We start from the raw sequence: 10,632 nt of genomic DNA, 5'->3' as shown, positions 1-10,632 counted from the left end.
GTTTCCATTTTTTCTTTCCATCCCACTTCTCACACCAATTTGTTACGTCTCTGTTCTCGTTTGTTAATTTTCTGTAGAAATTCTTTCTGAGAAACTTCAGCGATACCAGTCCTTTCTTAAATAAAACTAGTTTATTCTTTCTCAATTCAACTTTGCAATACACTTAATTTCCACAGTTACTTTAAGTTAAACACACGCTATAATTCACCATGAATCACGCACTTTACTACCACGCTTGACTAAATTGTCCGTCTCTGTCTCTGCCTGTCTGCAATTCTAATTCCGATTAATAATTTTGCTGTATCTGGCGCGCTTATGTACAAGAATAGAGGGCGCATAGCAAATACTGGGTTATTCGTGATGTTCCCCGATCTTTCTAGAACTCGTTACTGTTCCCAGCGTCACGTGACTGCCGCTGTCGTAACAATATATTAAACCAGTACTGTTTCACTCTCTCCCTCTCACGTTTTGTTGATGATGCTTTTTTAATCTACGTCCTAAGCTTTGGAACACTCTCCCTATCGAACTGCAATTCGTGAAGTCCGTCAGGGTTTTTAAAAGTCTTTTGAAGTCGTAACTCTTTCACCTGGCTTTTGACTAATGTAGAGAGTGGTCAGCGAGAGGCACTTTGAATGGCTAGCAAGAGCTAGGAGAGTGCTGTATAAGAAATTGAATTATTATTGTTATAACGTCAATACAGCAATACTAATAAGCCATGCCACACATCATATATACATTTATTTTTATATTTTACTATTTATTTTTGCAGGATCTACTCCACTGAATCAAGTGCTGAACCTGGAAGTAGTGATGCAGGTGATTCTAAAGCACACTCGAGTCAATTGATGAAGAACAAGAAAATAAGAAAATCCTTTAACGAATTTCCGACGTCTTTAGTAGTGAGACAGCATCCAGTAAGGTTTTCTTTCTCCCCAAACACAATTTATTAACAACCAGTGATGTAGAAAAGGCTTTGAACGATGGTACATTCAAGAAAGTGTCTCGACTGGCATTTGCAAAGGTCCAGCTGCTTTAGAACAAACAGGGCTGCAGTACCATAACAGTTGACCTTATACAACAAGAGCTGGACGAACATTTTTTATTCCATATGCTACATGGTGGAATTCCATGTATGATGCATTTGTTCTTATGGAGAGCATAATAACGAAGAGAGAGAGTTCAGTCAATAAAGTGTATGATGAGCTGGGCATTGCTTGTTTCAGCCTTTCGGATATAAACCTTATCAAAGTATACATAATCGTCATGCAACCTGTAGCACACATGCTAGAGTTTCTTCAAACTGAAACTAAGACCTATATCAAGACAAACAGTAGTATCTCGAGACAAAAAGACAAAACCTGCAGGACATTAACAGGAGTGATAGTTTAGCGATTTTCCATCTTCTGTAGCTCAGACTGTGGTAATCTAAACTACCACATATTTTCAGGGCATGTGCTCTACTGGACTTTTACTTCACATAAATAATTTCAAGGCAATCCATTAAGAAATACCTGAGATATAACATCTCCAAGTTTGATTGAGTTTCTTCCTCTTTTTTTTTCTTTGCACCAAAGTACGGAAACTTTCTTTCATAAAAAAAACATATTTAACTTTTATGGATTTTTTGAAACATGGAATACTGATAGATATTTACAATATACAATAATGAGTTTCATTTGATGTAAATATAAGTCACACGTGCAAAGTTATTCAACAAAAACCGCTCAAATTTAACGCAAAAAGTCACGTGAGCTATCGGTCTAATATTTTTACTACAGCTTCACCTAAGAGTAAACATGGACCATTTTTAGTTTTTATCATTTGGATTAAAGATGGCTGATTTAGAGCAGCAAAACTATAAGGTGAAAGGACGTATAGATGCATAAATATTGGTTAAACCAAGCAAACTAGATTAACATTTTCTAACCCAAGTTTTCAAAAGAATCATATGGGTGGACAGTTATAATTGATTATTCACTGCCAACTTTTCAGGGCAAATTTACTAAATTTTATGAAATTCTCCTAATTAAAGAGCGTTTAGCATCACGTGATATTAGCTTAAGCAATTAGCATAAATGATGCTTGATACAGTTGTACCAAGTACATGCAGGTGAAAACAAGAAACTGTTAATCTAGTTTCCATGGTGTTACTATAAAGGAAGTTATTAACACTATTTTAGAGAGGAAAACTACCACCCTATATTTTAACGAATCTGAATGGTTCTGTAAAGTCTGTTCCAAATAATAGGGTTGCGATTCTAAGACTAATGTTGGTTACGAATGAGTGTCACTTTCTTATTTGGTGTGAATTGTTGGCGTGTATTGACAAAAAGTCATGATATTGTTACGACAGCGGTAGTCACCGGACGCTGGTAACACGTCATGATATTCTAGAAGGATCTGGGAACATCACGAATAATCCAGTATGTGCTAGGCGCCCTCTATTCATGTATATAAGTGCGCTGGATAACGTGAGACTAATTAATCAGAATTGAATTGCAGACAGGTAGAGATAAAGACGAACAATTGAGTCAAGCGCGGTAGTGACCGTGAGTGCGTGAATCATTGTGAATTATAGCGTGTGTTTAAAGTAACTGTGGAAATTAAGTGTATTACAAAGTTGAATTGAGAAAGAATAAACTAGTTTTATTTAAGAAAGCACTTATATCGCTAAAGTTTCATCTGAAAGAAATTATACGGGAAATTAACAAACGACCAGAGGCGTAACAATATTTAATCATAAACACCTTAGGTGTGAAACTAAGGTGAGGCCAAAAAAAGGATTGAGTATGCAACTTATAGGAATTAAATCAAAATTGGTGGTAGACTGGTAGCTACACTTAGAGCACTGATAAGGGTTTTACAGCAAATATTAATTCACTAGTTAGCTAGGCCACGTATTTTGTTTTACCCACCATCATACCCCAAGTTCGAGATTTTCGTACATTTCCTTCAAGTGAACCGAATGAGCAATAGGAACAGATACATATATATGTTACCATTGTGAAGGAGTACACCTTTTAGACTTCTTTGGAGGAATCAATGAACAATCGCCATTCACTTGGTTCATAGACTGTAGCTTCTGGAATTGGTATTAATTCAGCAATATTGTTGCAACAAACCAGTGAATCTTCTTGTAAAAAGTATGGTATAAGCTCTTTCTCATGATTTCTCTACCAGTAAAGTTATATCCCTGGAGAAAGTTAGTAAGAATCCTTTGGAAGGCTCAAATCTCTCACCAAATCCAGAAATGACAGGTCATGAGGCATGTTAAATATTTATATACTAGTGGTATGTTTTTCGTAGGTTCTAGAATAATCGATAAGACTCTCACGTCGCGATTAGTGAAGAGAAATCTATAGCCAGTGGTTGTCAACATTCTAAGTATAACAAAATGTGACCAGATTTCAATGAAAATGATTCACTTATGAAGTTTTGTGAAAAATCTGTACATGATGGAAAAAAATTAATATCATTTTCGGATTCAGTGTACAGGAATTACTGTAGAACATGTAAAAAATTCAAGACATTAAAACCATCGCAGGTCTGTGTAATTGGACAGGAGATTTAGAAAGCTTCAGAGTCCTTGATTGAGCTCAGGCTGGTTACAAACCTCGAAAACATTGCTTTTCTTAGAATTGATGGACATAATGTAACTAAGGAACTCCACTTCCATGCACATTAACGTACCCTTTCTTGGTTTCAGTTTCGAACCTGCATTTTTATTTGCTGAAATATTATTGGGTACGCACTGGAAGACTGAAACATATAACCCAAAACCAAAATGTAATCAACATACATGAAACATCTCCCTCAATGACTCTTCAAAGTGTAAGTTGCATCAAACTCGCTAAAGTGGTATGAGCATTACACTGATCAAATAGCATGATGAGTAATTTGTATAGTCATTCGTGAAAGCTGAAACCTGTTTTAGTTCTAGATTAATTGTCCAGTTTGATTTAACAGTAGCTGGAATTCAGATTTAGTTGCTGAAGCAATAGACAATTTATAACATATCTAGACATTCGTCCATCCACACTAAAAAAAAAGGCCTCAACACATGTTACCACATTCCCTTCCTTATGACCATAAAGAATCCGAGAGTTCCCTTGTTTTCCCTTAGATTGATCACTAGAAATGACGGCTATATTATCTTATTCTTCAACATCCACTCCTTTTTAATGCTGATAACATTTCTGGTGCTCCAAAGATGCCTAAACAACAGTTCTTGTACCTGATATGCGTCGTCTGTATTCATGTCTGTTTGTCTGTTTTTGAATTTCGCGCAAAGCGACACTAGGGCTATCTGCACTAGCCGTCCCTAATTTAGCAGTGTAAGACTAGAGGGAAGGCAGCTAGTCATTATCACCCACCGCCAACTCTTGGGCTACTCTTTTACCAACGAATAGTGGGATTGATCGTCACATTATAACGCCCCCGTGGCTGAAAGGGCGAGCATGTTTGGTGGGACGGGGATTCGAACCCGCAGATTGCGAGTCGAGTGCCCTACCCACCTGGCCATGCCGGGCCGTCTGTATTCATGTGATGATTATCTGACCCATTTGGTCCCACAAACGCATCACTAAGTCCAATGAACAAGTCACTGAGTTCCTGTCTCTGCATTTAGTTCAAATTAGCAGTAAAAACCTCAACCTCTGACCTTAGATAATTGGAAAGCCATATACTTGCCTTTATAACACTGCAACAACACAAGTTATATATATGTTTTTTCTCACATCTGTCTCCTTCATAATGTCTATCATTCCAGCAAAAAGCTGAATAGCCCAGTGTCCATAATTATAATTCATCATTGGCATAATTTCAGCACTTGGATAGTTAACTGTGTAAATAAGTGCAGCCTGTTTCATTCGTGTTCTATTTCAACAACAGGGATCAACAATACTGAATTTCTAGTACATCATATAAATTCATTGTTCTCAAGCCCAATCAGCACTGGAAGTTTTCCTGTAGAATTACATTTCACCTGATGATCAAACAGAACTGGCTGACAGTTTCCACGGTAGTTCCATCCACTCCTGGACCGAGATTGGAGACATCTACTTTATTTTGGCAAGAAACAGTGACAGAAAATGAGAGATGCATCTGTCCATTCATATCTGGCTTGTCACTATATGCTAGAACAACGTTTAGGCTTATTGACTAAAATGGTAGCTCAACTCAGAGTTCCTGACACAAGATGAGGTCGAATGATGTTTTGGTTTCTCTAGTATCCACTCAACCGCACATACATGTATTTTTACAGGCACACATCATATGCTGTCAAACCATGAGTGTAAAAATAACCACAATAACATTGAATGTACACTGACTGCTGTATCTGTTTGAGATTATACCAACTGAGGTTTCACTAGTTTAAACTAGCCAGAGTAGCTGCAGCCATAGCTTGCCATTGACCCTACTGTATTTCCCGCAGTGTTGGCTAATACTGCGTCCATTGATACTGTTTGCAACAAGGTACTAAAAATTCTATATCTAATGATCAGGTAAGTCATTAAAATAGAGTTACATTCTTAATGCTGATAGAGCTATTGTTCGATGTTCAGCTGAGTCTTGAGGAGCCACCACAGATTCTGATGGCTGCGTTAAAGCTAGGTAAAGTCATTCAGTACAGTAGCTTCTGCTGCTAACTTCTTCTGCTTCATCATCCAGTTCAATCTGATCATCTAGAACTTGAAATATACCACTATAGAAACAATTTAAATCAGAAGTGTGATGTCTCCAAAACGAATGTGTATCACACAGATTTGCTTGTTAGCCTCTCTCTACACTTGTTGATGAGAATCTCATTTCAATCAGAATGTGACATAATCAGAAATGCATTTCATGCTATCTATTGAGATCCTTTACACAAGTGGTCAAGTTCTCATGGGTCTTATGCTTTTAAACTTTATCTCAGACCTATGTACATTCAGTTCTACAATTGTGTCCAACTTTTTAAGCTGCTCTTCATTCAAATGTTCTAAGACATTGAATACCAGGTCAGTCAAACACAGCATCAGACATTACACTGTCTGTCCATGAATCCATTCATTCGAAGAGACAACTTACCTGAAATGTTTTAGAAAACGATCCAGATCTTGTTTATTCAGCTTAAACACTAGTTAATTAAACTGTTTCATATCAACATCATTTTGAAATAATAGCTTAAGCAGATATTGACAACCATCATCGTTGATGAATGTAATGTCCTCAAGTAAGATGATCAAAACAATGCCATGGTGGATCTACCTAAGCCACCTGATGTGTTATCAGAGCATTGCCAATGTGCCTTACTCAAATGACCCACAGATTCATCATCGTATATTGGCCAGCTTCTGTTTTCATTGTTCAAAACTGCTACTAATGAATTTCGACTTATCAAAAGACAAATATAGCATAGGAACTTGTTAGTTCAGACTAAAGGCCTTATGTGTTACCCCACAATTTTACATTACTTAACTCAAAAGAGATAAATCCTCAGGTCATAGTAAGTTACACATATCTCTGTGACAATCCTTAAGCGATGATTTAAAAACGGGATGAGAGTGGCCTAGTGGTTGCATGCTGTGAGGGTTAATGACCCACTGCTGAAAAAACAAGCTCTGCATTTCTGGGCTATAGAAGTGCAATACGAGTGATGGTAAACTCCTATTATTCAGTCAGAGAAGAGTTGCTTAAGAGTTGGTAGTGGGTGCTGTTTGTTAGCTGCCTACCATCTGTTCTAACATTTCAAAAGTTATGAATGGTTATTCACAGTTAGCTTTGAATGAAAATTCTGAAATAAATCAAATAATCCAGAAACAGGATCAAGAAATTATATCCCATACAGAGTGATTGCTGTAGTATGTATAGGATTATTCCGAGTTTAGTATTTTCCACAGCCTGTTTATGAATGGTTATGTACAGTTAGCTTTGAATGAAAATTCTGAAATAAATTAAATAATTCAGAAACAGGATCAAGAAATTATAAACCATACAGAGTGATTGCTATAGTATGTATAGGATTATTGTATTGCGAGTTTAATAATTTTCACATCCTGTTTACAAGAATGTCAGCTAAATGAAGAACAAAAATTTAGAATAGTTTACTGAATAGTGAATATACTTTAATAATGATGTTCATGTTTTTATGGAAATATAAAATGTAGCAGTTTTATGCCACTTCATTCTTATATGTTACATTTGGTGTAAAATCATTTTATCCTGAAAAATAAAAGAATGATTTGATAAATTGTAATCTGCAACTTAAGTGCTCTCAATTCTATTAATCTATGAAACTGTGTGTGTTAAGTCCTTTTGAATGTTTATGTTTATATTTTTTTATTAATAAATATTGTCCACTTTATGTTCTCCTCAGTTTCATTGCACTTTGTTCTCTACACTAATTTCACTCTTTAAGTACCAACTCTCCTCCTGGCTGGGCCAGAGATCTGATTTATGCACTTGGTTTTTGGTGTACAGGTACCACAGGTTCTTTTTAAATAATGTAAACAGTACTATTTCGATATCAGAGGAAACAAATGTTGGTAGACTTTTCCCGTAATGTTTCAAATAAGTAATTCTTTCTTCAACCTTGAAGCTTTCTTTCTATAGTGATTGCAGGTTCGATCAGTGATTTCCCATCCAGTAATTCGGTAGGAACCACAGAATAATTGGAGGCTTGCCAGAAAATGTTTTGTGGAGCATAAAAATATGTCTTTTACTAACATCAATTGAATTTGATGCAAAAAAGACTGGACAAATGTAACATACAGTGAAACTGTTGTTGTAATGCTACTTTCTCATTGGTGGAATTTTAAAGATTAACTGGTAAAATAATTCAATATTTGAATATAACAGTTTTGTTTATTTCTTCTTTTAACGTTTCTACAAGTTTAAACACTATGATACCTTGTATGCCACATCTACAGTCACGGTAACTGTACTAAACTAACATAAAAATAAACTAACTTGTACAACTCCATGATTGATCGATCCAGTAACTGAAAATGTGACACTGTCTGATTCGCCACTAGATGAAACAAAAATATGACTGATTCATTCTATTGACTAGAAACGAATCTATCTTTTTGATGATTTATATTTATAATATATTCTTCAAACATACTTGAAAATCTGGAGTCCGAATTTTTAGAAATTTCTAGGCCTACATTATTAAATTTTTTAATCTTGAAATCATGCATTCCCTAGCTCACATCTAAAATGAAACATAAAATATGTAGCTTATGACACTTTCCCCTTCCTGGATTGTGAAGTTGAACAATCCTAATACAAAAACTAAAACACTACAGTAAATTTTCCATTCAACAAGACTTTTTGGTAGTTTTCTTTTCTGAGACACATGGTATGCAGATGGGATGGCGTCTTGTCTCTTGTTGTTACTGAAAATCTTCCTGGGTAAATGGTCGAGTGAAACCACTGGCAGCTCCATCCTCAATGATCCTCTAGAAATAGTCTCGATAGGAATCCTGGGTTCCTCAGCATGTTGAGTTTGCACTGTGAAGTTATTCTCTGAAGTTACTCAGATGCCCATTCTCTCACTGACGTATCTCTAAAGATGATCATAGTGGATAATCTTTGGCTTAGATTGCCTATTCTTCTAGATTCTGTAACCACATCATTGATTCTTTTCAGTACAGCATATGGCCCCTCCCACATCTGTTGAACTATGGAGTTCATTCTTTCTTGTAGTGAGGATTGTATAGCTATACTATTTGAACTCAACGGACTCCACTACTATCAGCATTAAAATCAAAACCTCTTTGCATTTGATCACTAGCTCAGATAAAGCCATGTATGATATCAATGGTGTTTCTTAATCTCACCACATATTCCATGTAAGATCTTTCTGGGTGATTATTCTCCAGATGAATGTGCAGAAAGCTCTTCAGTATGTTAAATTCTCTCCTAAGCGTTAATGATGATGAAGCATTGCCTGTAGCTTCATGTACTGTTGTATGATAACTCATCAGTATTAGTGGAAGATATTAATTCCATTTCCGAAATTCATTCACATATGTGGCTAACTGAATAAACATAAGATGAATTAAATATTGTTTTCCAGTCTTTTTAATCCTAAATACTCAAGAATCCGAAGGAACAGGCACATTTTCACAAATAAATCTGATTTCAAGTTTTATCCCTGATCTGAATGAAATTCCTTGAGCACACAGAACCTTGAAACAAATTCATTGGCGAATTTCCTTGCCATAGTTTCTGCTTCTTGATTAGGAGTAGCATATGCTTCTGTCCATATCATGAAATAGTCCATCACAACTATGATGTATTTGTTCTCGCTGTTTCTCTGTGACAGAGAACTAAACACACTGACAACATATCTCTCAAGTGTCACTTCACACAGTACTGCTTTAGCTACCCATGCTGCTTCTTATGTGGAATTTCTCACTCTCCCCAGAGTTCCCGTGCTTTACAGCATTTTCCCACAGACATCCAAAACTCAACCCAGTGGAAATGTTCTCTTACTCATTTCTGTATCTTATTATTTCCCAGGGGTCCAGACATTAGAAGATTGTAGAGATTTTAGAGAGCTTCAGAATATAGAAACTGTGGAAATACTAACTGTAGTGATTGTTTCTATTCACTATTATCTTCCCATTTCTGATATCATAAACCCTCTTGTAAGTATAAGAAATCCCACTGTACCAAGTACATTTCTTCTTAAGTCTGTATGGAGTGATTGCCTGCCATGAGGGTGTTTCTATAGTATTACTGAGTCTCTGAAAATGTGGTTTTAAACATGTATATTTTGCCTGAGAATATTTCAGACAAATGTTGAACTTCATTAGTTCTTTATCATCATCTGTGAATGCCACATCTTGAACTATATCTTGCTGTATTTTATGTTGGTCATCTTTACTATTTTGTGCTTATCTCTTTTCACTATTCAGCAATACATGGTCGTCAGGACAATGTGTCAGTATTTCCATGGTTCTGTCCAGGGCAATGTATAATGTTAAGGTTGTACTCCTGAAGTTTCTAGAACCATTTTACTATTTGGCCTTCTAGATTATGAGAATTTGCTGTCACTCCAATGCTGCATGATTTGTCTGGAGTGTAAACTTTCATCCATATAGATAATGATGAAAATGAACACTTAGTAAATAAACTCAATAAACATTTAGTAACTCTTTTCAAGTTGCAGAAAATCTTATTTCTGTCGCATTTATTTTCTTGCTATGGTAGGCAATCACACGATCTTTTCTGAATTGTAGTTGTGACAAAACTGCTATCACTGTAACAGTCACTGGTAACTGTATCTAAAATGACTGGATCTTCCAGGATTGGGTATGCCAATACAGGAGTAGTGGTGAATTCCTTCTTCAGTTTGTTGAGTGCTTGTTTGCAATGAACAGTCCAATAAAACATATTTGACTTTTCAAGCAATCCATGTAGATAATGAGGTATGTCAGAGAATGACTTTACAAAATGATGATATTAAGAGCACAGCTGAACCTCGTGACAATTCTACTCCAAACCTCTGGGTTACCCAGAGGTAATCATGGTGAAGCTAGATGGGGCCAAGTTCTTTTCCAAGATCGACTTCAGTAAAAGTTATTGGCAGATCCCAATGGATACATAATTTAAAGAGAAGACAGCCTTTGTGAGATCAGA

This window comes from Limulus polyphemus, unplaced genomic scaffold (genome assembly GCF_000517525.1).
Source record: "Limulus polyphemus unplaced genomic scaffold, Limulus_polyphemus-2.1.2 Scaffold441, whole genome shotgun sequence".
Lineage (NCBI taxonomy): Eukaryota > Metazoa > Arthropoda > Merostomata > Xiphosura > Limulidae > Limulus > Limulus polyphemus.
This window is presented reverse-complemented; position numbering follows the sequence as displayed.